Source organism: Bos indicus x Bos taurus, chromosome 7 (genome assembly GCF_003369695.1).
Source record: "Bos indicus x Bos taurus breed Angus x Brahman F1 hybrid chromosome 7, Bos_hybrid_MaternalHap_v2.0, whole genome shotgun sequence".
NCBI lineage: Eukaryota > Metazoa > Chordata > Mammalia > Artiodactyla > Bovidae > Bos > Bos indicus x Bos taurus.
The window spans coordinates 71785442-71812007 of NC_040082.1; the positions used below are offsets into that span (position 1 = coordinate 71785442).

The 26566-nt window shown below is 44.1% G+C and overlaps 1 non-coding gene and 1 pseudogene across 1 annotated transcript; one reads left to right on the top strand and one right to left on the bottom strand.

The window, feature by feature from the left end:
* The first annotated feature begins 3064 nt into the window (after nt 1-3064).
* Nucleotides 3065-3184, top strand: LOC113896775 (annotated as a pseudogene).
* Nucleotides 3185-9597: 6413 nt separating this feature from the next.
* On the bottom strand, nt 9598-9700 carry LOC113896691. The gene has a single exon (XR_003512070.1). It is a non-coding gene; the product is annotated as a U6 spliceosomal RNA (small nuclear RNA).
* Nucleotides 9701-26566: the final 16866 nt, after the last annotated feature.

A 26566-nucleotide genomic window follows, 5' to 3' on the forward strand; every position in this document is an offset into this window, starting at 1 on the left:
AACACAGGTGGGTTTGGAAGGTGGAAAAGGCATGGAAATAATGATCCTCTAGGCTTTAGGGGGATCCCAGTCCAGCTGTCCCTTTGATGTTAGCCCAATGAGATTTCTGATCTACCTGACTATAATATAATAAGTTTATGTTGTTTTAAGCCAATAAAACTCCACTCAAAAAGCAGTAATAAGACAGTTGATTCAATATTACAAGTGCAAAAGATTTGAACATACACTTCACAAAAGGAGACATACATATGGCCAGTGAGCACGTGGAAAGTACTCAGCATCATGGCCAGTGAGCACGTGGAAAGTACTCGGCATCACTGGCCCTCCCTGCTTTTCTGGACCTTTCTCTCCCAGGAAAAATACTTAATCTTCTGGGTTTCCTTTCACTTTATTTAGGGTGTCCTTCACAAGTTTTACATTTTTAAAAAATAAAATTTTGATTTTAGAAGAGTTTTACAGGAAAATTACAAAGATTGTACAAAGAATTCCCATATACTCTACACCTGGGTTCCCATGTTATTAACATCTTACATTGATATGGCACAGTTGTTACAATTAATGAACCAATATTGATACTCTATTCCGATTTCTTCCGTTTTTACCTAATGTTCTGCGTCTGTGCCAGGACCCCATCCAGGGCACCGTGTCACATTTAGTCATCATGTCTCCTTAGGCTCCTCTGGGTGGTGACAATTTCTCAGACTTTCCTTGTTCTTGATGACCTTGACAGTTTTGAGGAGTACAGGTTAGGTGTTTTTTTTTTTTAGGATGTTCTTCAGTTTGAGTTTATCTGATGTATTTTTCTTTTTTTATTTTTAATTGATGTATCTCTCTTAATTAAACTGGAGTTATGTCCACACTCTGTGCAGCCTCCATGTAAGGACTGTGGAGTTATGCCAACTCCTTGAGGGCAGAGTAGCCATATACACTATTTAGAATTCTTTTGCATGGGTGACTTGTCTCTTCTCATTTATTTAGTCAGTTGTTTATCTGTATCAGTATAGACTCTTTTATACACCATGACAACTTTATTTTGTTGCTCAAATTGTTCCAACTCTGCTTTCAGCTTGTCCTGGGTTCCTTTGACATTTTCCCATCACTGTGTGTGTGTGTGTTTGTTCATCACTTACTTACTTTCTGGCACTATAAGATGTTTCAGTCTCATCTTATATAGTTACTACCTGGTCCTACAATCAGCCATTTCTCCAAGGAGCCCTGGTTCCTTTCATTGGAGAATGGTATTTGAAATCAAGATCTCCAGTTCATCAAGTACTAGTTGTACTCATGAAGTTCAATTTATCTGTGTTTTGTGTGTGTGTGTGTGTGTTTGATGTCAGATCTAAAGAGGCTTTGCCTAACCCAAGGTCACAAAGGTTTACTTTCACACTTTAAGAATTTTATAGTGTTAGTTCATTCATCTAGGCCCACAATCCATTTTGAGTTCATTTTTGTGCATGGTATATGAAAGAGGTCCAACTTCATTGTTTTCCATATGGGTATCCAGTCATCCTGGCACCATTTGTTGAAAAGACTTTTTTCCCATTGAATTGTCTTGGCACCCTTGTCAAAAATCAATTGATATTTCTTTTTTTAAAACATTTATTTATTTTTGATTGCACTGGGTCTTCATTTCTGTGCATGGGCTTTCTCGTTGCAGACAGCAGGGGCTATTCCCTACTTGGAGCGCCTGGGCTTCTCATTGCGGTGGCTTCTCTTGTTGCGGAGCACAGGCTCTAGGCATGCAGCCTTCAGTAGTTGAGGAATGTAGGCTCAGTAGTTGTGGTTCTTGGGCTTAGTTGCTGCACCATATGTGGGATCTTCCTGAACCAGGGATTGAACCCGTGTCCCTTGCATTGGCCAGTGGTCTCTTAACCACTGGATGGGAAGTCCCTCGATTGATATTTCTTCAATTCTTGAATGTATAATTGGAAAAGAGATACCTGGCAACTGGAAGAATGCCGATGTTGGTTCCCTTCCCCTTGGAGTGAAAGCTCCAGAAGCTGCTCCTCTGTACCAAAATAGGAACCTGGAAACAAGACTGCCTCCCAAGGGGAGTTGCAGAGCTTAATGCCACATCCCCACGTAACTCAGCTGTTGGCTGCTGGTGACTCAGATTGCAGCTGCTGTCCCAGGCGTCACTGGAGCCTGTCACTGGAGCAATTCAGCACATCTCCTGACAGTTGGTAGCTATTGATCTAGCTAATGCCTTTCTCTCTATACCAATTTGTAAGGCTCTCCAAAGACAGTGTTTTTTTTTCACCTACTGGGACCAGCAACTTGCCTTCGGTCTTACCTCAGGGATATGTCAGCTCTCCTGCTCAGTTGTAATATAATCCATAGACCACTTGACCACCTTGACGTTCTAGAAAACCTGATGCTGATCCTCTGCACTGACGTGATGTTGACTGGTCTGATAAACAAGAAACAGCAGATACTTTTGATATCTTAATAAGATGCACGCAAGTCATATGGTGAGTAGTATGAACCTCATAAAACCTCATAAAATTTCAGGGGTCCACCCCTTCTTCATTTGGGAAGTCTAATGGTCTGGAATATATCTCTTCTCTGATAAAAGACAAACACACCTTCCACAACCTACCACCAAAAAAGAGAGGCACAGTTCTTGGTGAGTCATTTCATAGTGGAGAGACAACACTCACCATGTTTGTGTCTGATCCCTTACCCAGCGAGACCCGCCTGGAAAGCCACCTGTTTTTTATATTATTATTATTATTTATCCATTTGGCTGTATCAGGTCTCAGTCATAGCACTCTTTAGTTGCAGAATGCAGAATCTTTTAGTTGAGGCATGTGGGATCTATTTCCTTGACCAGGTATCAAACCTGGACCCCTTGTGTTAGGAGCTTGGAGTCTTAGCTCCACCAGGGAAGTCCCAGCCACCTGGCCTTGAGAGGAGACCAGAACAAGGGCAGGCTGTGCAGCAGTAAAAGCTTCCCCAACACTTGGGCCTCATGATCCAGCAGAACCAATGACACTCGCTGTGTCTGTGACAAATAGGAATGCTGTGCGGAGCATCTGGAAAGCACCAAGAGAATTACAGTGCTGTCTACGGCCATACCACCCTGAACGCGCCCGATCTCGTCTGATCTCGGAAGCTAAGCAGGGTCGGGCCTGGTTAGTACTTGGATGGGAGAATTACAGTGCAGACCTCAGGGTTTTAGAGCAAATTCTTCCCCTCCTTTGCATATAGAACCATTCTCCCTTTGAGAAATATTTTCTGGTTTTGGGTTGGAAAGGCCTAACCATGGGACATCAGGTGATGATGCAGCCTGAGCTGCCCACAACAAACTTGGCGTTGTTGTCCTTATATTGTCCTTTGGTGCACCCAGCAGCAACAGAGCAGACTAGAGACTGGGCTTGGGCATGTCCAAAGGCACACATAGGGTACACCATGGGGGGCTTGGACTCCTTTGCTGCCAACTCCTGTGTTTGCCTCTTGCCATCAGTCCAGGCCTGTGACCTCATGGAGAGCCTTCTTGGCCAGTTGACTGAGAGAGAAAGAACTTGAGCTTGGTTTCCAGATGGTCTGCTTGAGAAGCTTTTGACATTCAGAAGCGGACAGCCCTATTGTAGGTCAGAAATCTCACAGGCTAAATCGAGGGGACAGCAGGGCTGGGTTCCTTCTAGACACTCTAGGGGTTTATCCATTTCCTTGCCTTGTCCAGCTTCTAGAAGCCACCTGCATTATTTGACTTCGAACCTCTTTCTCCATCTTCCAAGCCAATTGTATAACATCTTCAAATCTGTTTTTTCCTGACTCTGACCCTCCTGAATTGGGGTCAGAGGTGAAGAGAAATCCTCTGGGCAGCACATCTGGCTGTGCACTTTGTCTGGAGTGAGAAATGCCTGGAAGAATGGGTGTACCATGATTTATGGGCAGTGGCTGATTATTTGGCTGGATTGTCAAAAGTCTTAAGAGGATCAAAATTGGAAAATTAATAATGAGGACATCTGGAGAAGAATATGTTTGGACCTCTTGGAAGGGAGCAGACTGTGAAGTTTTTTGTGTTCTGTGTGGATGCCCACTAAAGGGCATCTATGCAGAGGAGGCTCTTCATAATTAGGTGGACAAAATAACACCTGTGGGTGTCCATCAACCTTTTCCCAGCCACAACAGGCTCAGGGGACCCATGAGCAAAGTGGCCTTGGTGACAGCAGTGGAGTCTGTGCACGGTTCAGCACCACAGACTTCTGACCACACCTGATTGGGGTCATGCCCCTGCTGAGTGAGCTGGATGACAGCTGCAGAGACCAGCCCTGAGCCCCTGATGAAGGAAGAGTAGCCATTTTCCTGGTTTCTGGTTGACTGTATTCTCTTTTCCATAATGGAGGGGAAAGAAATTCACTCTTACAGAAATAGACACAGACCCTTAATCTAGATCTGAATGTAGATTTGTCTTCCTTGGCATATCTTTGGGCATCCCTGGTGGCTCAGATGGTAAAGAGTCTGCCTGCAATGCAGCAGACCCAGGTTTGATCCCTGGGTCAGGAGGATCCCCTGGAGAAGGAAATGGCTACCCACCCCACTATTCTTGCCTGGAGAACTCCATGGACAGAGGAGCCTGGTGGGCTACAGTCCATGGGGTCGCAAAGAGTTGGACACGACTGAAACGACTGCCACTTTGACTTCACTTGATCTAGATCTGAGACTAGATTTGTCTTCCTTGCTTCTGATGCTTCTTTTAGCTCCACCATTCTGGACTCACACGATGATCCACCCACTATCAGGGTGCTCCGCACAGTGTTGCTTCTGACCACGAAATTAATTCCATTACAAAGACGCAGCATTGGGTCCATGCTAATGGCATTAACTGGTCTTGTTACTGAGTCCAAGCTCCTACTCCTCCCTGCATATTATTGTTTGGTTGAAAATTTGTGTCCAACTCTTTTTGACATCCCCAGGGACTATAGCTTGCCGGGCTCATCTGTCCATGGGATTTCCCAGGTAAGAATACTGGAGTGGGTTACCATTTCCTTCTCCAGGGGATCTTCCTGACCCAGGTATTGAAGCCGCGTTTCCTGCATAGCAATCTCCTGGATTCTTTACCTCGAGTCACAAGGGAAGCCCCAAGTCCCAGCATGACTGGCCAATAAATCAAGAGACAAGGTGTTGATACAAGGAATAAAGACTTTATTCAGGAAGCCAGCAGACCAAGAAGATGATGGACTAGTGTTCCAAAGAACCATTTTACCCAAGTTAGAATTCAGTCTTTTTTTGTACTAAAAGGGGAGGAGGTGTGACTGGTTGTTGCAGACTTCTTGATTCTTTAATCCTTTGTTCTTGCAGCTGTCTGCATAGATCTGTTCACATATAATCTTCCAACAAGACAGTTGTTACTTTCTGTTCTACAACTTTTTATCTCTATTTGAATGGAAAAATGTTATACTTGTAAAGCCTGTGAGGCAGAGCATTGAGAAGGAGCTAGTATGTATATTTCAGGCTGCAAGGAATATTCTTTTACAGATGTTCAGAACCAGCATGACCAGGCACAGGCAACACAGTGCAGAGGTCACAGCTACAGGAGTAGATCCAATATGCAGGCAGGTTTATTCTTCTCTGTCATAGTCTTACCACATAGTCTGTCATCCAGAAGTGGCTGACTCAATGGAAATGTGGAATGGCTCTCTGAAGACTCAGCTGTGGTACCTTCTTGGAGACGGCACCTCGAAAGAATGGGATTCTGTCTTGCCAAATTCTGAGCGCTGCAATGAAGAGTAGCCTCCCTTGCTGCAACTAGAGAAAAGCCTGAGCAGCAACAAAGACCCAGCATAGCCAAAAATAAAATAAAAATAAATATAAATAAATTAAATTAGGTAATAATATTTTTTAAAAGAAACAGTGTATGAGAGTGTAAACCAATAACTTTATATGCAGACAAGTAATCCTTTAAGTATTAAGATGCTAGGGAAAAAAACAGCTTTAAAAATACAGAAACAGGGAATACCCACTCACAGGTCCTTTGAGGATGAAATTTATCCAAAAAGGAGATGATTTGAGAAACTGGCAAAAACCTCTTGATGCCTGGAATATGTCATCTGTGGGTCAAACTATAAAACAAAGATAGGAAAAAGGGTGGAGAAAATATGTGTAAACCTCGTGTGTGCTGACAGTGACTGAGCAGTGGGGGTGGGGAGAGCCTGGGGAAAGCATGGTGAGCTCACAGATTCTCACAGAGAGAACAGGTCAGCATCCAAGGATGGCACTCAGAGCTGGCAAATAAAATAGCAGAAACCTAAATGAGGACAAAGGCCTGAGGGCCTCATGGAAGTAATTAACCGAAAAACAACCATTAACCGGAAATACAAACCTCCTCACCTCCAAAAGAAATACAAAAACAAAAGCAAACTAATCATACAGAGAATTTGTTGCTGTTTCAGTCACTTCAATAGTGTCTGACTCTTTGTAACTCCATGGACTGTACTCTGCCAGGTTCTTTCCATGGGATTCTCCAGGCAAGAATCCTGGAGTGGGTTGCCATTTCCTTCTCCAGGCGATCTTCCCGACCCAGGAATCAGACTTGGGTCTCCTGCATTGCAGGCTGATTTTTTACCACTGAGCCACCTGGGAAGCCCTAAAAATAAAACAATGCAGAGTGAATATGACATGGCACAAGACAGTTGACACCACAAAGTATCAGTTATATCAGTAAACGTAGATGAATTGAACTTACGTAACAGAAAATTATATATAATATATAATAGCGAAAATGAAGTTAAGCATTTCAGTTTCAGTCATTTGACCTTGAGTGATCTCAGGGCTTGCAGACAGAATACATGAGTCACAGGAGTGAGAGAGCAGGGAGGAAGCAGGAGTGAATCACACAGTACGTCTCATAGAAAACGGCTTCTGCTGGGGCTTCCCAGGTGGCGCTAGCTGTAAAGAAACCCGCCTGCCAGTGTACTGAAGAGACGTGGGTTAGATGCCTGGGTGGGGAAGATCCCCTGAAGGAGGGCATGGCAACTCACTCCAGTATTCTTGCCTGGAGAATCCCATGGACAGAGGAGCCTGGCGGGTTATGGTCCATGGGGTTGCAAAGAGTCAGACACGACTGAAGTGATTTAGCACACACACACAGGCGCGCGCACACACACACACACACACACACGGCGGGGGTACGTGGGGAGGGGGTGAGAAAATGCAGAATGATGGGGCCAAAATGTACCTGAGAGGCCTCAGCCCTGAGGTGTAGTCTCCCCCACAGTAGGTTCACCATCAGGGCCGAGTTGACAGTACACTCACTTGGGCCTCTTTTATTAATACCAGGCAGGTAGGACTGTGGGTCCTCCAGGGATCTGAGACTTGCAGGAACTGCAAAGAGGAAATGGAACAACGGGTACTAGTGAAGCCACCTGCATAGACCTGCCAGTAAGGATTTCCTCAGACCCAGGAGGCTGCTGAACATGAAGAAAGAACAAGCAGTTAGAAAGAATCTGCTGGAGATATGGGGCCTGAAATGTGTCATTGTTGACATAAGGAACTCAGTAGATGGGTTGAGTAACAACATGTATTCAACAAACTAGTAAATCAAAAGATCCAGTCAAAGAAGTGTGGATGAAAACAATAAACAGTCTATAATAGGACTAGAAAAGAATTTTATTTGAGCCAAACTGAGGGCTACAGCCCAGAAGACAGCCTCTCAGATTACTCTGAGGGACTGCTCCAGAGAAACATGGTTTATAGCACGGTTTTATGTCTGGTCAGAGCAAAGAACATCAAAGTCAGGGTTACAGTCCTTCAGGATTTTGTTTAAAAAAAAAATCAGATCAGCACATATACATTGAATCAGTATGACCTTGGCATGTGAAACGTAGTCTTATCATCTAAGGGTACCAGCATTGGTGTTCCAGGAAGCGAGAGACATTTCAGTTCAGTCACTCAGTTGTGTCTGACTATTTGCTACCCCATGGATTGCAGCAGACCATGCTTCCCTGTCCATCACCAACTCTTGGAGCTTGCTCAAACTCATGTCCATAGAGTCGATGATGCCACTGAACCATCTCATCCTCCATCATCCCCTTCTCCTCCCGCCTTTAATCTTTCCCAGCATCAGGGTTTTTTCAAATGAATCAGTTCTTCACATCAGGTGGCCAAAGTATTGGAGCTTCAGCTTCAGCATCAGTCCTTCCAATGAATATTCAGGACTGATCTCCTTCAGGATGGACTGGTTTGATCTCCTTGCAGTCCAAGGGACTCTCAAAAGTCATCTCCAACGCCACTGTTCAAAAGCATCAATTCTTCAGCGCTCAGCTTTCTTTATGGTCCAACTCTCACATCCATACAAGACTGGAAAAACCGTAGCTTTGACTAGACAGAACTTTGTTGGCAAAGTAATGTCTCTGCTTTCTAATATGCTGTCTAGGTTGGTCATAGCTTTCCTTCCAAGGAGCAAGCACCTTTTAATTTCATGGCTGCAATCACCATCTGCAGTGATTTTGGAGTCCAAGAAAAGAAAGTCTGTCACTTTCCATTGTTTCCCCATCTATTTGCCGTGAAGTGATGACACCAGATGCCATGATCTTTGTTTTCTGAATGTTGAGCTTTAAGCCAACTTTTTCACTCTCCTCTTTCACTTTCACCAAGAGGCTCTTTAGTTCTTTGCTTTCTGCCATAAGGGTGGTGTCATCTGCATATCTGAGGTTATTGACATTTCTCCCAGCAATCCTGATTCCAGCTTGTGCTTCTTCCAGCCCAGCATTTCTCATGATGTACTCTGCATATAAGTTAAAGAAGCAGGGTGACAATATACAGCCTTGACGTACTCCTTTTCCTATTTGGAACCAGTCCATTGTTCCGTGTCCAGTTCTAACTGTTGCTTCTTGACCTGCATACACATTTCTGGGGAGGCAGGTCAGGTGGTCTGGTATTCACATGCCTCAGGGCAGCTAAACCTGTGCTCCACAACAATTGAACCAGCTGTTTAGAGCCCATGTGCCCTAACTACTGAGCCTGCAAGTCCTGGAGCCTGTGCTCCACCACAAGAGAAGCCGCTGCAAGAAGCCCAGACACTGTGACAAAGCATAGGCCCTGCTCACTGCAACTAGAGAAAGCCCAGGCACAGCAACAAAGACCCAGTGCAGCCAAAAATACGTAAGTAAAAATGTTAAATATATATTAAAAAATCAGTAATAGAATTTAGAAATGAAAGAATCCATTCCCACAGAGTTGGTTCACTGGATGCATAAGGAAATCAAAAGTAACAAGAAATAAGCAAAAAAAAAAAAACAAAAAACATTCTGCCTTGGTTACTATCTGTAATTGCTAAAATGAAAGCAAAAGAGTGTTGCAGATCCTGAGACTGGGCCAAGCTTGGATTACAGCTGGTCTGAGCTACAGGCACTAGTATCAGGGCCACTATCGAAGGGAGAAATGATACTGGAACCACAGTGAGGATATGTATATATTATATATGTTATATTATGGGCTTCCCAGATGGCGCTAGTGGTAAAGAACCCACCTGCCAATGCAGGAGACGTAAGAAATGGGGGTTCGATCCCTGGGTTGGGAAGATCCCATGGAGGGATGGCATGGCAGCCCACTCCAGTATTCTTGCCTGGAGAATTGAAGTTATATATATTTTTAAACTTGGAACGCTTTACAAATTTGCACGTCATTCTTGCACAGGGGCCATGCTAATCTTCTCTGTATCATTCCAATTTTAGTGTATGTGCTGCTGAAGTGCATACAAGCTCTGATAGTGAAGGGCCCTAAATAAGTTTGCTTTATTTATTCTTTGTGGAGGAATTTTTAAAGCTGGAAGACAAAGATGGCTAGAGGCCTCCAATTATCTGGGGCAATGGCCCTGCAATATAATCAAGATAAGAACTGACCCCTGCTGGAGACCCAAGGCCATCCGAACTTGAGTGAGTAAAATGGTCAGAGGATGGAGAAGAGACTTTTCTGGGACTCCTTGATATGGGAGCCCCGTGCACTGTGATTCCAAAATCTGTATGTGAAGTCCTAACAGTGCTATAGCTAAACTGGGAGGATAAACGGGATAAAGGTGAAAGTCTGGATGAAAATCTAAGGCATGAACAGACTGTATGAAGTGGTTGCGTCTACTTTGTTGTTTAGTCACTCAATCGCCTCCGACTCTGTGACCCCATGGACTATAGCCCGCCAGGCTCCTCTGTCCATGGGATTTCCCCAGGCAAGAACACTGGAGTGGGAATCTTCCTGACCCAGGGATTGAACCCACATCAAGACTGTATGAAGTGGTTGCGTCTTCTTTACCTGAATGTATTGTGAGGATGGATACTGTGTCTGACTGGGGAAGGCTTCCCCTACCAGCATTGTAAAACAGGAGGCATGGAAATCTACCCTTCTTCCAATATGGATTGGAAACATTAAATGGGAACCTGTGAGAGTGCCTGAGCCCACACAGGTTGTTGATTTGCAATTCCAAAGCCCAGTGTGCAGAGGAGACTGGCGTTTATAGCAAAAGCCTGTGAGTGCCACCTAGTGGCAACTTCTGGGATTTGGGACCAGAACATTCACATTTGAGAGAAAATTATTACTGAAAGACTTGGACACGACTGAGCCTCTAAGCACACACACACAGCTTGCTATTGGGCTTTGAGATTTCCCCTATGACTGGGAGACATCAAATGACCTTGAACCTGAAACACTCATTATGCCTTGGGTGATGATGGAGAAATACTCTAATGGGGAAGGCAATGCCCAGGAGTGTTCCGTCATACAATGGAAGTGTTTCGTACAGGAACATGCCACAGAATGCCAGGTGATACTTACTCTTTTCCTCTAGGGCTGACTCGGAACCACCTAAAGAGCTGCTGGATCATCATCAAAAAATTCTCAAACAACAGATGAAGGGAACCTTCCTACACTGTTGGCAGGAATGTAAATTGGGACAGCCATTATGTACCAGGTGGTGCTAATGGTAAAGAACCTGCCTGCTAATGCAGGAGATAAAAGAGATGTGGATTTAATCCTCGGGTCGGGAAGATTCCCTAGAGGAGGGAGTGACAACCCACTCCAGTATTCTTGTCTGGAGAATCCATGGACAGAGGAGCCTGGCGGGCTACAGTCCATGCGGTCACAAAGAGTTGGACACAACTGAGCGACTTAGTGCACGGCCACTGTGGAGAACAGTATGGAGGTTCCTTAACAAACTAAAAATAGAGCCACCATATGACCCTGCAGCCCCACTTCTGGGCATATATCTGGAGAAAAATATGATCAGAAAGGATACATGCCCCCCAGTGTTCATTGCAGCACTTTCTTACAATAACCAAGACATGGAAGCAACCTAAATGTCCATCAACAGACAGATGGATAAAGAAGGTGTGGTAAATATATACAATGGAATATTACTCGGCCATTAAAAAGAAGGAAATAATGTCATTTGCAGCAAAATGGATGGACCTAGAGAGAGTGATACTGAATGAAGTAAGTCAGACAGAGAAGGAGAAATATTGTAGACCTCTCTTATGTGGAATCTAAAAAGAAATGATGCAAATGAACTTACAAAGCAGAAAGAGACTCATAGGCTTAGAAAACAAACTTATGGTTGCCTGGGGAAAGGGGTGGTTAGGAAGTTTGGGGAGGTTATGTCACAGTGCTGTATTCAAAATAGATAATCAACAAGGACCTAGTATATAGCACATGGAACTCTGCTCAATGCTATGTGCCAGCCTGGATAGGAGGGGGCTTTGGGAGAGAATGGATACATGTATGCATGTCTGCTAAGTTGCAAGTCACTTCAGTCCTGTCTACATCTGTCTGTTTATGGACTGTAGCCCACCAGACTCCTCTGTCCATGGGATTTTTCAGGCAAGAATATTGGAGCAGGTTGCCATTTCCTCCTCCAGGGGATCTTCCCTACCCAGGGATCGAACCTGCATTTCCAGTGACTTCTGCATTGCAGTGGATTCTCTACCGAGCCACCAGGGAAGCCTGGATCCATGTACATGTGTGGTGGAGTCCCCTCACTGTTGACCTGAAACTACCACAACGTTGTTAATCGGCTATACCCCGATACAAAGTAAAAAGTTTGAAATTTGAAAAAAAAAAAAAAAAGAGCTGCTGGATCTTCTGGCTACAGGCTACTTGGGCAGTGCCCTATGAGCTGCCCTCCACGGCCAACAAAGAGCCGTTTGGTTTGCGGGCAGAAGCTCCACAGTGAGTGGACACCTTCCTCTTTGGCAGGCTACCACTCTGATAGAAGAAAATCAAAGCAAGTCAACTCAGGGGGCTGATTTGCATTTTTCCTAGCAGTGGTGGAAGGACTTAACAATAGTAAAAAGACCCTATATTTGGGTTTTTACTGACTCACAGGCAGGGTCCAATGGCCTGGCCATATGGCCAGGCAGAGAGCAATGGAAAGCTGGCCTGTTAACAGGATGACCATATGGGGTGCATAGGACATGTGATGCCCAGCAGAAGAACACCTGCCAGATTTGGAAGATGATTTGAATTAACAAATAGGTTTCCTAGGGTGCTCATTTGAGGTGGCCACCTGGGTCCATGAAGTAGATGGACAGAGAGATGTCATCCTCAGAGTAAGTTTGATGGAGAAATGAACAACTGAAACTTCTTTTAAATTGAAGTATAGTTGATTTACAATGTTGTGTTAGCTTCAGGTGTACAGAAAAGTCTTTCAATTATATTTATAATTATATATAACTATTCAATATCACGGTAATCCAAGCCTATGCCCCAACCAGTAACGCTAAAGAAGCTGAAGTTGAACAGTTCTATGAAGACCTACAAGACCTTCTAGAGCTAACACCCAAAAAAGATGTCCTTTTCATTATAGGGGACTGGAAAGCAAAAGTAGGAAGTCAAGAAACACCTGGAGTAACAGGCAAATTTGGCCTTGGAATACGGAATGAAGCAGGGCAAAGACTAATAGGGTTTTGCCAAGAAAATGCACTGGTCATAACAAACACCCTATTCCAACAACATAGGAGAAGACTCTACACATGGACATCACCAGATGGTCAACACCGAAATCAGATTGATTATATTCTTTGCAGCCAAAGATGGAGAAGCTCTATACAGTCAACAAAAACAAGACCAGGAGCTGACTATGGCTCAGATCATGAACTCCTTATTGCCAAATTCAGACTTAAATTGAAGAAAGTAGGGAAAACCACTAGACCATTCAGGTATGACCTAAATCAAATCCCTTATGATTATACAGTGGAAGTGAGAAATAGATTTAAGGGCCTAGACCTGATAGATAGAGTGCCTGATGAACTATGGAATGAGGTTCGTGACACTGTACAGGAGACAGGGATCAAGACCATCCCCATGGAAAAGAAATGCAAAAAAGCAAAATGGCTGTCTGGGGAGGCCTTACAAATAGCTGTGAAAAGAAGAGAAGTGAAAAGCAAAGGAGAAAAGGAAAGATACAAGCATTTGAATGCAGAGTTCCAAAGAATAGCAAGAAGAGATAAGAAAGCCTTCCTCAGCAATCAATGCAAAGAAATAGAGGAAAACAACAGAACGGGAAAGACCAGAGATCTCTTCAAGAAAATTAGAGATACCAAGGGAACATTTCATGCAAAGATGGGCTCGATAAAGGACAGAAATGGGATGGACCCAACAGAAGCAAAAGATATTACGAAGAGGTGGCAAGAATACACAGAAGAACTGTACAAAAAAGATCTTCACGACCCAGATAATCACGATGGTGTGATCACTGACCTAGAGCCAGACATCCTGGAATGTGAAGTCAAGTGGGCCTTAGAAAGCATCACTACGAACAAAGCTAGTGGAGGTGATGGAATTCCAGTTGAGCTCTTTCAAATCCTGAAAGATGATGCTGCAAAAGTGCTGCACTCAATATGCCAGCAAATCTGGAAAACTCAGCAGTGGCCACAGGACTGGAAAAGGTCAGTTTTCATTCCAATCCCAAAGAAAGGCAATGCCAAAGAATGCTCAAACTACCACACAATTGCACTCATCTCACACGCTAGTAAAGTAATGCTCAAAATTCTCCAAGCCAGGCTTCAGCAATACATGAACTGTGAACTTCCAGATGTTCAAGCTGGTTTTAGAAAAGGCAGAGGAACCAGAGATCAAATTGCCAACATCTGCTAGATCATCAAAAAAGCAAGAGCGTTCCAGAAAAACATCTATTTCTGCTTTATTAACTATGCCAAGCCTTTGACTGTGTGGATCACAATAAACTGTGGAAAATTCTGAAAGAGATGGGAATACCAAACCACCTGACCTGCCTCTTGAGAAACCTATATGCAGGTCAGGAAGCAACAGTTAGAACTGGACATGGAACAACAGACTGGTTCCAAATAGGAAAAGGAATACGTCAAGGCTGTATATTGTCACCCTGCTTCTTTAACTTATATGCAGAGTACATCATGAGAAACGCTGGGCTGGAAGAAGCACAAGCTGGAATCAAGATTGCCGGGAGAAATATCAATAACCTCAGATATGCAGATGACACCACCCTTATGGCAGAAAGTGAAGAGGAACTAAAGAGCCTATTGATGAAGGTGAAAGAAGAGAGTGAAAAAATTGGCTTAAAGCTCAACATTCAGAAAACGAAGATCATGGCCTCTGGTCCCATCACTTCATGGCAAGTAGATGGGAAACAGTGAAAACAGTGTCAGACTTTATTTTTAGGGGCTCCAAAATCACTGCAGATAGTGATTGCAGCCATGAAATTAAAAGATGCTTACTCCTTAGAAGGAAAGTTATGACCAACCTAGATAGCTTATTCAAAAGCAGAGACATCACTTTGCCAACAAAGGTCTGTCTAGTCAAGGCTATGGTTTTTCCAGTGGTCATGTATGAATGTGAGAGTTGGACTGTGAAGACAGCTGAGCACCGAAGAATTGATGCTTTTGAACTGTGGTGTTGGAGAAGACTCTTGAGAGTTCCTTGGACTGCAAGGAGGTCCAATCAGTCCATTCTAAAGGGGATCAGTCCTGGGTGTTCATTGGAAGGACTGATGCTAAGGCTGAAACTCCAATACTTTGGCCACCTCATGCGAAGAGTTGACTCATTGGAAAAGACCCTGATGCTGAGAGGGACTAGGGGCAGGAAGAGAAGGGGACAACAGAGGATGAGATGGCTGGTTGGCATCACCGACTCGATGGACATGAGTTTGAGTGAACTCCGGGAGTTGGTGATGGACAGGGAGGCCTGGCGTGCTGTGATTCATGGGGTTGCAAAGAGTCGGACATGACTGAGTGACTGAACTGAACTGATATATATCATATATGTATTATTTTTTAGATTATTTTCCATTAGAAGTTACTACAAAATATTGAATACAGTGTTCCCTGTGTTACACAGTAAGGTCTGTTGTTTGTCTATTTTATATAACATGGTGTGCTTAGTTGCTCAGTCGTGTCCAACTCTTGTGACCCCATAGACTGTAACCTGTCAGGCTTCTCTGTCCATGGGATTCTCCAGGCAAGAATACTGGAGTGGGTTGCCGTTTTCTTCTCCAATATAACATGGTGTGTATCTGTTAATCCCAAACTCCTTGTTTAATCCTACACCACCCCCTTTTCTCCTTTGATAACTGTAAAGTTTATTTTCTATGTCTGTGAGTCTGTTTCTCTTTTGTAAATAGGCTTATTTGTATAATTTTAAAAAACAATTTTATTTACTTATTACGGGTCTTCATTGCCACGTGCGAGCTTCCTCTAGTTGTGGCGAGCGGGGTCTGCTCCGTCGTGGAGCGCAGGCTCATCGTGGTGGCTTCACTCGTGTGGAGCACAGGCTCTAGGCATGTGGGCTTCGGTGGTCGCAGCACACAGGCTCAGCAGCTGTGGTCAAGGGCCCTAGAGCGCACAGGCTCCATAGTTGTGGCGCATGGGCCTGGTTGCTCAGTGGCATGCGCAGTCCTCCCAGACCGGGGATCGGCTCTGTGTCCCCTGCATTGGCAGGCAGATTCCCATTCACGGTACCACCAGGGAAGTCCCACCTGTACCATTTTTTAAGATTCCACATATAAGCGACACCATATGCTATTTGTCTTCCTCTGACTTGCTTCACTTAGTATGATCATCTCCAAGTCTATCCATGTTGCTGTAAGTGATGTTATTTCTTTCTTTCTATGACTGAGTAATATCCCGTCATATATCTTCTTTATCCATTCATCTGTCAATGGGCACTTAGCTTGCTTCCATATCTTGGCTATTGTAAATAGTGCTGTGGGTATATGCGCAGAAGTGGGCTTTCTCTGGCAACTCTATTTTTAGTTTTTTAAGGAACTTCCATACTGTTTTCCATAGTGGCTGCACCAGTCTACACTCCCACCAGTAGTGTAAGAAGGTTTGCTTTTCTCCAGCATTTATTTTTTATAGATTTTTTGGGATGGCCATTCTGACTGATGTGAGGTGACACCTCATTGTAGTTTCGACTTCCATTTCACTAACCACTAGCAATGTGGAACTGTTTTGGAGGTCTAAAACATGGGGAAATGAAGGCATAAACGGCTGGTTTACACACCATTATGAGTGTGGAGTTATACACAAGTGGGTGGGGCAAGGGATAGTCCCCCCTAGTTAGAGTCCTCTGCTTTTGGGGGGATGGTATTTGGGAAAGAGGAGGTGGGAAAGATGGTGGTATCATTCTTTTTCTTTTTTCCTCACATCACTTCCACCTCTTTTGTCCTACCTGATGCAGTGGTCCAGGACCAGGGCTGCAACTGCAGGTGCTGAACGCAGGGATGACCCCTAAGAAACTGTCACTATGCCTTTAAATTTTTATGTCAGATTCTTAAGGGTCTGATGCGGTGGGTTGTGCCTTCACCCAACTTGGCAAAACCGGGGCTGAGGGTGAATACTGCTGTATTGCTTAGTGGTTGGGATAGCCCACCGGTTCTGTGTCCTTTGAACCCTACCCACAGGAATGAGAGTGGCCTTGGGGAGGGTAGGTGCTAGATGAGATTTGTATTGCTGCTGGCAGTCTGGACCACCACAGTGGCCACCGCTAACAACCCTCTCCCCAAGTGGGAACATTAGGGTTTGAATGGAGAGGAGGAAGAGGAATGGGGTGTGTGTGTGTGTGTGTGTGTGTGTGTGTGTGTGTGTTGGTCTCTCAGTAGTGTCTGATTCTTTGTGACCCCACGGACCTACCAGGCTCCTCTGGCCATAGAATTCTCAAGGCAAGAATACTGCAGTGGGGAACCATTCCCTTCTCCAGGGGATCTTCCTGACCCAGGGATTGAACCTAGACCTCCTGCATTGCAGGCAGGTTCTTTACCATCTGAGCCACCAGGAAAGCCTGTGAGGAATGGTAGCTGAACATAAAGTTTAATGATTTATGCAGTTTACATTGGTACCTCAAGAGAGGCTCAGAGAAAGATGTTATTGTCTCTTAGCTCAGTTATACCAGATTCCTGAAAGGATGATGACATGTTGCTGAGACCACTCCTGCTTTTACAGCCTGCAACAATTGAATGGAAGTCGCCAGCCTGAATGACATCCATCACTCTGGGAGACATTTCCATCACTGAACTAATTCTCACTGGCTGAGTGGGACTCTGGTCATGTGCCAGAGGTTTTTCAGGATATGTCTGCTGCCACACCACGATAGTGTGCAACACTGGCCTTGTTATAATACTTATATTCATAGTCACATGTATTGGGGAAATTCAGTTAAAGCCCCTTGAGGAAGTCAAATAGGTGGAAAATGACTGGTCTCAGGAAGAACTGGATTTACCTAATTATTAGCTAATTTCTAAGGTAAATAGTTCTGTACAACTTTATCATAAGATACAAAGGGGACAATGAACAATTGAGTTAGTACAAAAATATGAAAATGCTTGTAGGACAGATGAGCTGTTTGTTTATCCCTACTCTGACAGGGACACTTGACCCTGTACTCAGGTCAGGGAGCAACAGTTAGAACTGGACATGGAACAACTGACTGGTTCAAAACTGGGAAAGGAGTACAACAAGGCTGTATATTGTCACCCTGCTATGCAGAGGACATCATGCAAAATGCCAGGTTAGATGAAGCACAAGCTGGAATCAAGATTGCTGGGAGAGATATCAACAACCTCAGATATGCAGATGAAACCACTCTACTGGCAGAAAATGAAGAGGAACTAAAGAGCCTCTTGATGAGGGTGAAAGAAGTGGGTGAAAAAACTTTTTTGAAACTCAACATTCAGAAAACTAAGATCATGGCATCAGATCCATTGCTTCATGGCAAATAGAAGGGGGGAAAATGGAAGCAGTGACAGATTTTATTTTCTTGGGCTCCAAAATTACTGCAGATGGTGACTGCAGCTGTGAAATTAAACCGTGTTTGCTTCCTTGGAAGGAAAGCTATGATAAACCTAGATGGCATATTAAGAAGCAAAGACATCACTGTGCCAACAAAGGTCCGTCTAGTCAAAGCTATGGTTTTTCCAGTAGTCATGTATGGATGTGTGAGTTGGACTATAAAGAAGGCTGAGCACCGAAGAATTGATACTTTCGAATTGTGGTGCTGGAGAAAACTCTTAAGAGTCCCTTGGACAGCAAGGAGACCAAACCAGTCAATTATCAGGGAAATCAACCCTGAATATTCGTTGGAAGGACTGATGCTGAAAGTGAAGCTTAATACTTTGGCCACCTGATGCAAAGAACAGACTTAATGGAAAAGACCCTGATGCTGGGAAAGATTGAGGGCAAAAGGAGAAGAGGGCATCAGAGGATGAGATGTTTAGATAGCATCACCAACTCAGTGAACACAAATTTGAGCAGACTCTGGGAGATAATGGAGGACAGGGAAGCCTGGCGTGCTGCAGTCCACAGGGTTGCACATCATTGGACATGACTTAGTGAGTGAACAAGAGCAACAACCTCAACACTTGTCCCCCAGCTGTTAGGCAGTATGATCATTTTGCTGTCAGAGGCTTGGCCACAGGCAAAGGTTGTCCTGTGTCTTAAAGAATTTAACTGTCCCAAAAGAGGTCTGGCTTTTGCCCTCAGGTCCTGGGAGACACCTTTGTTTTCCCTAAATTATGCTTTATTTTCTGGGAGTGTTGGGCTCAGTTCAGTTCAGTCGCTCAGTCGTGTCTGACTTTTTGCGACCCCCACGGATTGCAGCACGCCAGGCTTCCCTGTCCATCACCAACTCCCAGAGCTTGCTCAAACCCATGTCCATAGAGTTGGTGATGCCATCCAACCATCTCATCTTCTGTCATCCCCTTCTCCTCCTGCCTTTATTCTTTCCCAGCATCAGGGTCTTTTCAAATGAGTCAGTTCTTCACATCAGGTGGCCAAAGTATTGGAGTTTCAGCTTCAGCATGAGTCCTTTCAGTGAATATTCAGGATTGATTTCTTTTAGGATTAACTGGTTGGATCTCCTTGTAGTCCAAGGGACTCTCAAGAGTCTTCTCCAACACCACAGTTCAAAAGCATCAGTTCTTTGGCACTCAGCTTTCTTTGTATCCAACTCTCACTCTGTACATGACTGCTGGAAAAACCATAGCTTTGACTAGACAGACCTTTGTTGGCAAAGTAATGTCTCTGATTTTAATATGCTGTGTAGGTTGGTCGTAGCTTTTCTTCCAAGGCGAGTTGGGCTAGCCAGAGAAAAAGACCTGATTTAGGGTGGGTGCTGACCACACCTCAGGGTGGGGACTACTCACACCAGAAAAACCGCACAGGTGATTTAGGGTCACAAAGTGTCAGTTGATCTGCAGACTGAGATCAACCAATCAGTGTCTTGCCTGAGTAACTCAGAACAGCCTCCCGAGTGCACAGTACACTGTGTATGTCCTGGCTACACAGAGAGGAGCAGACGTCCCACATTCCCACTTCCGTAGACTCATGAACTTCTTCACTTTATATCTTAATTTGTATCCCTTCTCTGTAAGAAACTGTATAATACAGTGTATATAGGGAGTATAATAGCTTTGAGCAGGTTCTGTGAGTCCTTGAAAATTGCCACTCCCAACAGTGCTTTGGTGAAACCGCTGAATTTGCAGTTAGGGTCTGAAGTGATGGTGGTCTCATGTGAGTGTGATCCTTCTCATCTCTAACCTGTACCGTTTGTTAATCTTCTCACAAAGCTTAGTAGGAATCTGAATGATGAGCCTCTCCCTCTAACTGCCAAACAGGTAAGGACTTGCACTCTTAAGAAAGTAAACAAAACAAAATAATATAGGACTTCCCTGGTGGTACAGTGGATGGGAATCCATCTGCCAGTGCAGGGGACACGGGTTCAATCCCTGCTCAGGGAGGATTCCACATGCCACGGCACAACTAAGACCTGTGTGGCCCAATTACTGAGTCAGTGCTCTAGAGCCCAGGAGCCGCAGCTCCGGAAGCCTGTGCACCTAGAGAAGCCACTCCAGTGAGAAGCCTGCACACCGCAGTGGTGAGAGCGGCCCTCACTCACACAACTAGAGAAAGGCCGTGAGCAGCAGCGAAGAGCCAGCACAGCCAAAAAATAAATAAATTGAAAAAAAACCCCAATATATACTTTGATATGGTTATACTCCATTATATTTCTCTCACTTTTTATATACTAGAATCAGTAAAAAATTATAAGGCATGAGAAGAAGCAAGAAAATATGCTTTATAATAAAGAAAATATAGTCAATGGAAGCCCCCCTCCCAAAAATAAAACCCTAAGTTATTGGAATTAGCAGGCAAGGACATGCAACAACTATTATAAATATATAAACTAATTAATAGCAAAAGAATAATTGGGATAGAGAAGGGGTAATAATAAGTTGGATAGTGTCCCTCAAAAACTCATGTTCACCCAGAACTTCAAATGTGACCTAATTTGGAAATAGGATCCTTACAGATATAGTTATAAAATGAGGTCAGTCTGGGACCCTCAGGAGGGAACCAACCCTGCTGACACCTGGAGTTTGGACTTCTCCAGAACTGTCAGAGAACAAATTTCTATTGTTGTAGGCCACTCAGTTATAATATGTGCTATAGAAGTCCATAACACATGGGTAATGTGATATTCTGGGATATGGGTAGAAAACTTTACATAAAGGACTAAGTGAAAATTCTAGATCTGAAAAATACAGTAGCTGAAGTAAAAACTACAATGGGTGGGCTAAATGCCAAATTAGATGTTACAGAAGAAAGAGTAAGCAAACTTGAAGCCAAGTAAATAGAACTTATCCACAGTGAAGCAGAGAGAGTAAAACACACACACACACACACACACACACACACACATTAAGAATGCTGTATTGTAAAGAATTAGCCTTCAATTTAAAAAAAAAAAAAAATTAACAGCATCAATTCCCCTTGATATATTATGAAACTGGGAAACATACATGAAATTGAGATCAGATTAAGAGAGGGGAGGGACAAGAGAGGTGGAGAAAAATATCTGAAGAACTAAAGACTGAAAAACATTCCAGATGCTTAAAACACAGCAAGCAAGGCAAACTCAAAGAAAACCACATGCATGGGTGTCATAGCCAATGAAAACGAGAGTGAAAGTTGTTCAGTCTTGATGAACTCTTTGTGACCTCATGGACTGTGGCCTGCCAAGCTCCTCTGTCCATGAGATTATCCAGGCAAGAATACTGGAGTGAGTAGCCATTCCTTTCTCCAGAGGATCTTCCCAACCCAGGTCTCTGACATTGCAGGTGGATTCTTTACCATCTGAGCTACCAGAGCCAATAACTGAAAAAAAGAAAAAAATTGGAATAGAGGAAATAAATACATTACACACAGTGGGAAGTGCTAAGAATTCCGGCTGACATGGAAAAGAAATACTAGTCAGAAGGCAAACCAGTAACATAATTAAAGTGCTGAAAGGCAGTCAACCTAGAATCTTATAGGTAGTGTAAATATGCTACAGAAATGAAGATGAAATAAATACATTTTCAGTGAAGAAAAGCTGGTTCAGTTCAGTTCAGTTCAGTCGCTCAGTCATGTCCGACTCTTTGCGACCCCTTGAATCACAGCACACCAGGCCTCCCTGTCCATCACCAGCTCCCGGAGTTCACCCAGACTCACGTCCATCGACTCAGTGATGCCATCCAGCCCTCTCATCCTCTGTCGTCCCCTTCTCCTCCTGCCCCCAGTCTCTCCCAGCATCAGAGTCTTTTCCAATGAGTCAACTCTTCGCATGAGGTGGCCAAAGTACTGGAGTTTCAGCTTTAGCATCATTCCTTCCAAAGAAATCCCAGGGCTGATCTCCTTCAGAATGGACTGGTTGGATATCCTTGCAGTCCAAGGGACTCTCAAGAGTCTTCTCTAATACCACAGTTCAAAAATATCAATTCTTGGGCTCTCAGCCTTCTTCACAGTCCAACTCTCACATTCATACATGACCACAGGAAAAACCATAGCCTTGACTAGATGAACCTTTGTTGGCAAAGTAATGTCTCTGCTTTTCAATATGCTATCTAGATTGGTCATAACTTTCCTTCCAAGGAGTAAGCGTCTTTTAATTTCATGGCTGCAGTCACCATCTGCAGTGATTTTGGAGCCCAAAAAATAAAGTCTGACACTGTTTCCACTGTTTTCCCATCTATTTCCCATGAAGTGATGGGACCGGATGCCATGATCTTCGTTTTCTGAATGTTGAGCTTTAAGCCAACTTTTTCACTCTCCACTTTCACTTTCATCAAGAGGCTTTTGAGTTCCTCTTCACTTTCTGCCATAAGGGTGGTGTCATCTGCATATCTGAGGTTATTGATATTTCTCCCGGCAATCTTGATTCCAGCTTGTGCTTCTTCCAGTCCAGCGTTTCTCATGATGTACTCTGCGTATAAGTTAAAGAAGCAGGGTGACAATATACAGCCCTGACGTACTCCTTTTCCTATTTGGAACCAGTCTGTTGTTCCCTGTCCAGTTCTAACTGTTGCTTCCTGACCTGCATACAAATTTCTCAAGAGGCAGATCAAGTTGTCTGGTATTCCCATCTCTTTCAGAATTTTCCACAGTTTATTGTGATCCACACAGTCAAAGGCTTTGGCATAGTCAATAAAGCAGAAATAGATGTTTTTCTAGAACTCTCTTGCTTTTTCGATGATCCAGCGGATGTTGGCAATTTGATCTCTGGTTCCTCTGCCTTTTCTAAAACCAGCTTGAACATCAGGAAGTTCACGGATCACATATTGCTGAAGCCTGGCTTGGAGAATTTTGAGCATTACTTTACTAGCATGTGAGATGAGTGCAATTGTGCGGTAGTTTGAGCATTCTTTGGCATTGCCTTTCTTTGGGATTGGAATGAAAACTGACCTTTTCCAGTCCTGTGGCCACTGCTGAGTTTTCCAGATTTGCTGGCATATTGAGTGCAGCACTTTCACAGCATCATCTTTCAGGATTTGGAATAGCTCAACTGGAATTCCATCACCTCCACTAGCTTTGTTCGTAGTGATGCTTTCCAAGGCCCACTTGACTTCACATTCCAGGATGTCTGGCTCTAGGTCAGTGAAAAGCTGGTAGAATGTGTTGTTAAAAGACCCGCACTGCAAGGAAGGCCAAAGGCAGCTCCTTTGGCTGAAGTAAGATGGTACCAATAAAACCCAGCTCTATAGCACAGAATGAGGAATGTTGGAAATGGCAAAAGTATGGTGAAATATAAAAGATTATTTGTTCTTAATTTTTAAAAAGTCAATTGACTGTTTAAAGCAAGATTGTAGCAATGTATTCTAGGAATTTTAATACATATAGAAATAAAATATATAATAATAGTAGTAAAAAGGATGATAGAGAGTACATGAAGCATAATGATATATGTTTCTTACCTTATATTTTAAATTGTATAATATTGATTCAGAGTAGACTGTGCTAATTTAAAGACATTTGTTATTACAGTTCTTAAAGTGAATACTTAAGAGACCACTTGAAAGAGGAAATGATAAGCCAATGCAAGGCTGACAAAGACTCAAATAATCCAAATTAAGTCAGAAAAGGAGGGAAAAGTGAAAAAGGACAGATGGGACAAATGTAAAATAAAAATCAAGATGATAGACCTTAAAATCAATTATGTCAAAATAATTGTATTAAACACAATTTAAAGGCAGAGATTATCAGCCCACAGGGGAAAACTCCCCAGTCATATGCTATTTGTAGGATAAACATGTTAAATACTGAGACACTGTTAGGTAAAAAGTAAAAAAGATGGGAAAAAACACGCAATGAGAGCACTAATCAAAAGGAACTCTTGTGACTATATTAATATCAAAGCAGTGTTAAAGAAAAGATTGTCAAAGATAAAGAGGGATATTTCAGAATGCAAAAATAATGAAGTCAACAAGAAGATAAAACAATCATGAATCTATATGCACCTAGAGTTTCACAATATATAAAGTAAAATGTGATAGACAATTTCACAATTAAATTTGGAGATTTTAACACTTATCTTCTACTAATTGATAGAACTAGTAGACAAAAAAGATCAGTAAGGATATAAATTTTTTTTTTTATACAACACAGTCAACCAGCTTACTCTGATGCTTTTAGAACACTGCAGGTAACACCTGGAGGACGCATGTTATTTTACATGCGTATAAAACATTCATCAAGACAGATCATATACTGGAACACACAGGCTTTGATAAATTTGATTAATCAAATGATCAAATCATAAGAGTATATTTTCTGACCACCATAGAATTAAATTACAAGCCAATAATAAAAAGACATCTAGAAAATTCCCAAGTATTGGACATTATGGAAAACACTTCAGGTTACCCACAGGCCTCAGGTCAAAGAAAATTTCTAAAAATATCTCTATGTGAATGAAAAACAAAACAAAAACAACACCTTAAAGGTTGTGGGATGGAGATAAAGCAGGTGCAGAAAAGAAGAAAGGAAGAAAGCGAATTATGCACATTTCCATATTAAGAAACCTGATAACAAAGGAGCAAAAGAAATCCAAAGTTGATTGTTTAAAAAAAATTAACAAAATTGGTACACTCCCAGCAAAACTTATCAAGGGTGGTGGTGGGGAATCTACCTATATCAGGAATAAAAATGTGGACATACTACAGGTCTTATAAAGGCCTTTTCCCGGCGACCCCACCCAGATAACCAGGACTGTCAGCGGCTTCTGAGACGTAGTCTAGCCAGGCCTGGCCTCACAACCTGTTCCCCTGCACTTGCAGAGGGAGCAGAGCCTTCCTGACCATCAGTCACTGTGTTGTGCAGCTCCTGACAACATGCCTGGAGTGGCATTCCGGCTGTGGCCTCCAAGTTGGGGGCCTGTTGACTGCTATGCCACTGGCCTCCTGCGTACATAGAGACCCAGGCCCACCACGGTCTGCTGTCCCCTCCCCCACGACAGCTTGGCCAAACCCCTTTCTTAGTACAGGCTTCCTCTATTGCTGTGCTCATAGGCAGATAGAGAAGGCTGACCCTGAGGGACACAGAGCCACTGCTGTTTTCAGAAGGATGCTCTGCTGTTTTCAGAAAAATGGAGGCCTGAGGACTTCCTGGAGGAAGTGACATGTAAGCCAAACTAGCAGGGTTAGGGAAGTGGGGCAAGGGCAGTGCATGTGGCCTGACAGGTCAGAAGGAAGGCACAGCTAGCTTGAACTTGTCCTCAGGAGTCTTGGAGGGACTTTCAGCAGGGACACGGCCTGGTTAGCTCAGTGACCATGGAATGCTACTCTCTGGGAAGAGGGGAGGTGAGTGAACTGGGAGAGGCTGGGACAGGGAGCATAGAGAAGAGGCTGGGCAGGGTCCCGGGTCTGAGCCAGGCCTCAGCTCCGGTACTGTCCCAACCGTCTCCCCTGCCCCCACTATTACTCTCACCTGCAGGGAAGGAGGTTAGAGGGTCCTGGGGGAACGGCAGGAGCTGTCTCCTCAGGCATCCTGTCCATAGCGTGAGAGAGCATGGTGAGCCCGGGGCTGAGGCCCTGAAAGCTGCCCTCTTCCAGATGTCCTGACTGGGCCAAGGCAGCAGGGTGGGGGTCCCCTTCTCCCCTCCCACTCAGGGCACAGATGCAGGCTCTGCCCCTTGGAGCCCAGAGGACACTGGTTTCGGACAGAATCTGTACTGAAGTGTGGGCAGTAAGGGCTGAGGGGTGGGGAGGCCATACGCCTTCAGTGTGCAGGCTGAGCTCGGCAGGACCTGGGGGTCTGGGGAAGAGGCTCTAAGACCAGTCACTGCTGAAAGGGCAGGACCACTGGAGGCCTCTGCCCAGCACTGTGCCCAGATGAGACTAGTGCTAGCGTTGCCTTAAAAGGGCCCAGAAGGGCATCCAAAGGTTTGGGGCAGGCGCCCTGTCCTCCCCTGCTTGCCCTGCTCCCTGGGAAGGATTGTTTCCTGCTCTTCTAGTTAGTGGCCCTGGGAGGCCTGAGGGCCATGTTGTTCCCTAGCTCAAAGCCTACCCTTCTAGGATGAAGTCCAAACTCCTTGACATGTTTACTCAAGTCTGCTTTGCAGCTTCTGCCTCACTTCCACAACCTCCAGTTGGAGCAGCCCTAACTCTGAGCTTCCCTGGTAGCTCAGCTGGTAAAGAATCCGCCTGCAATGCAGGAGACCCTGGTTTGATTCCTGGGTCAGGAAGATCCTCTGGAGACAGGACAGGCTACCCATGCCAATATTCTTGGGCGTCCCTAGTGGCTCAGATGGTAAAGAATCTGCCTGCAATGTGGGAGACCTGGGTTAAATCCCT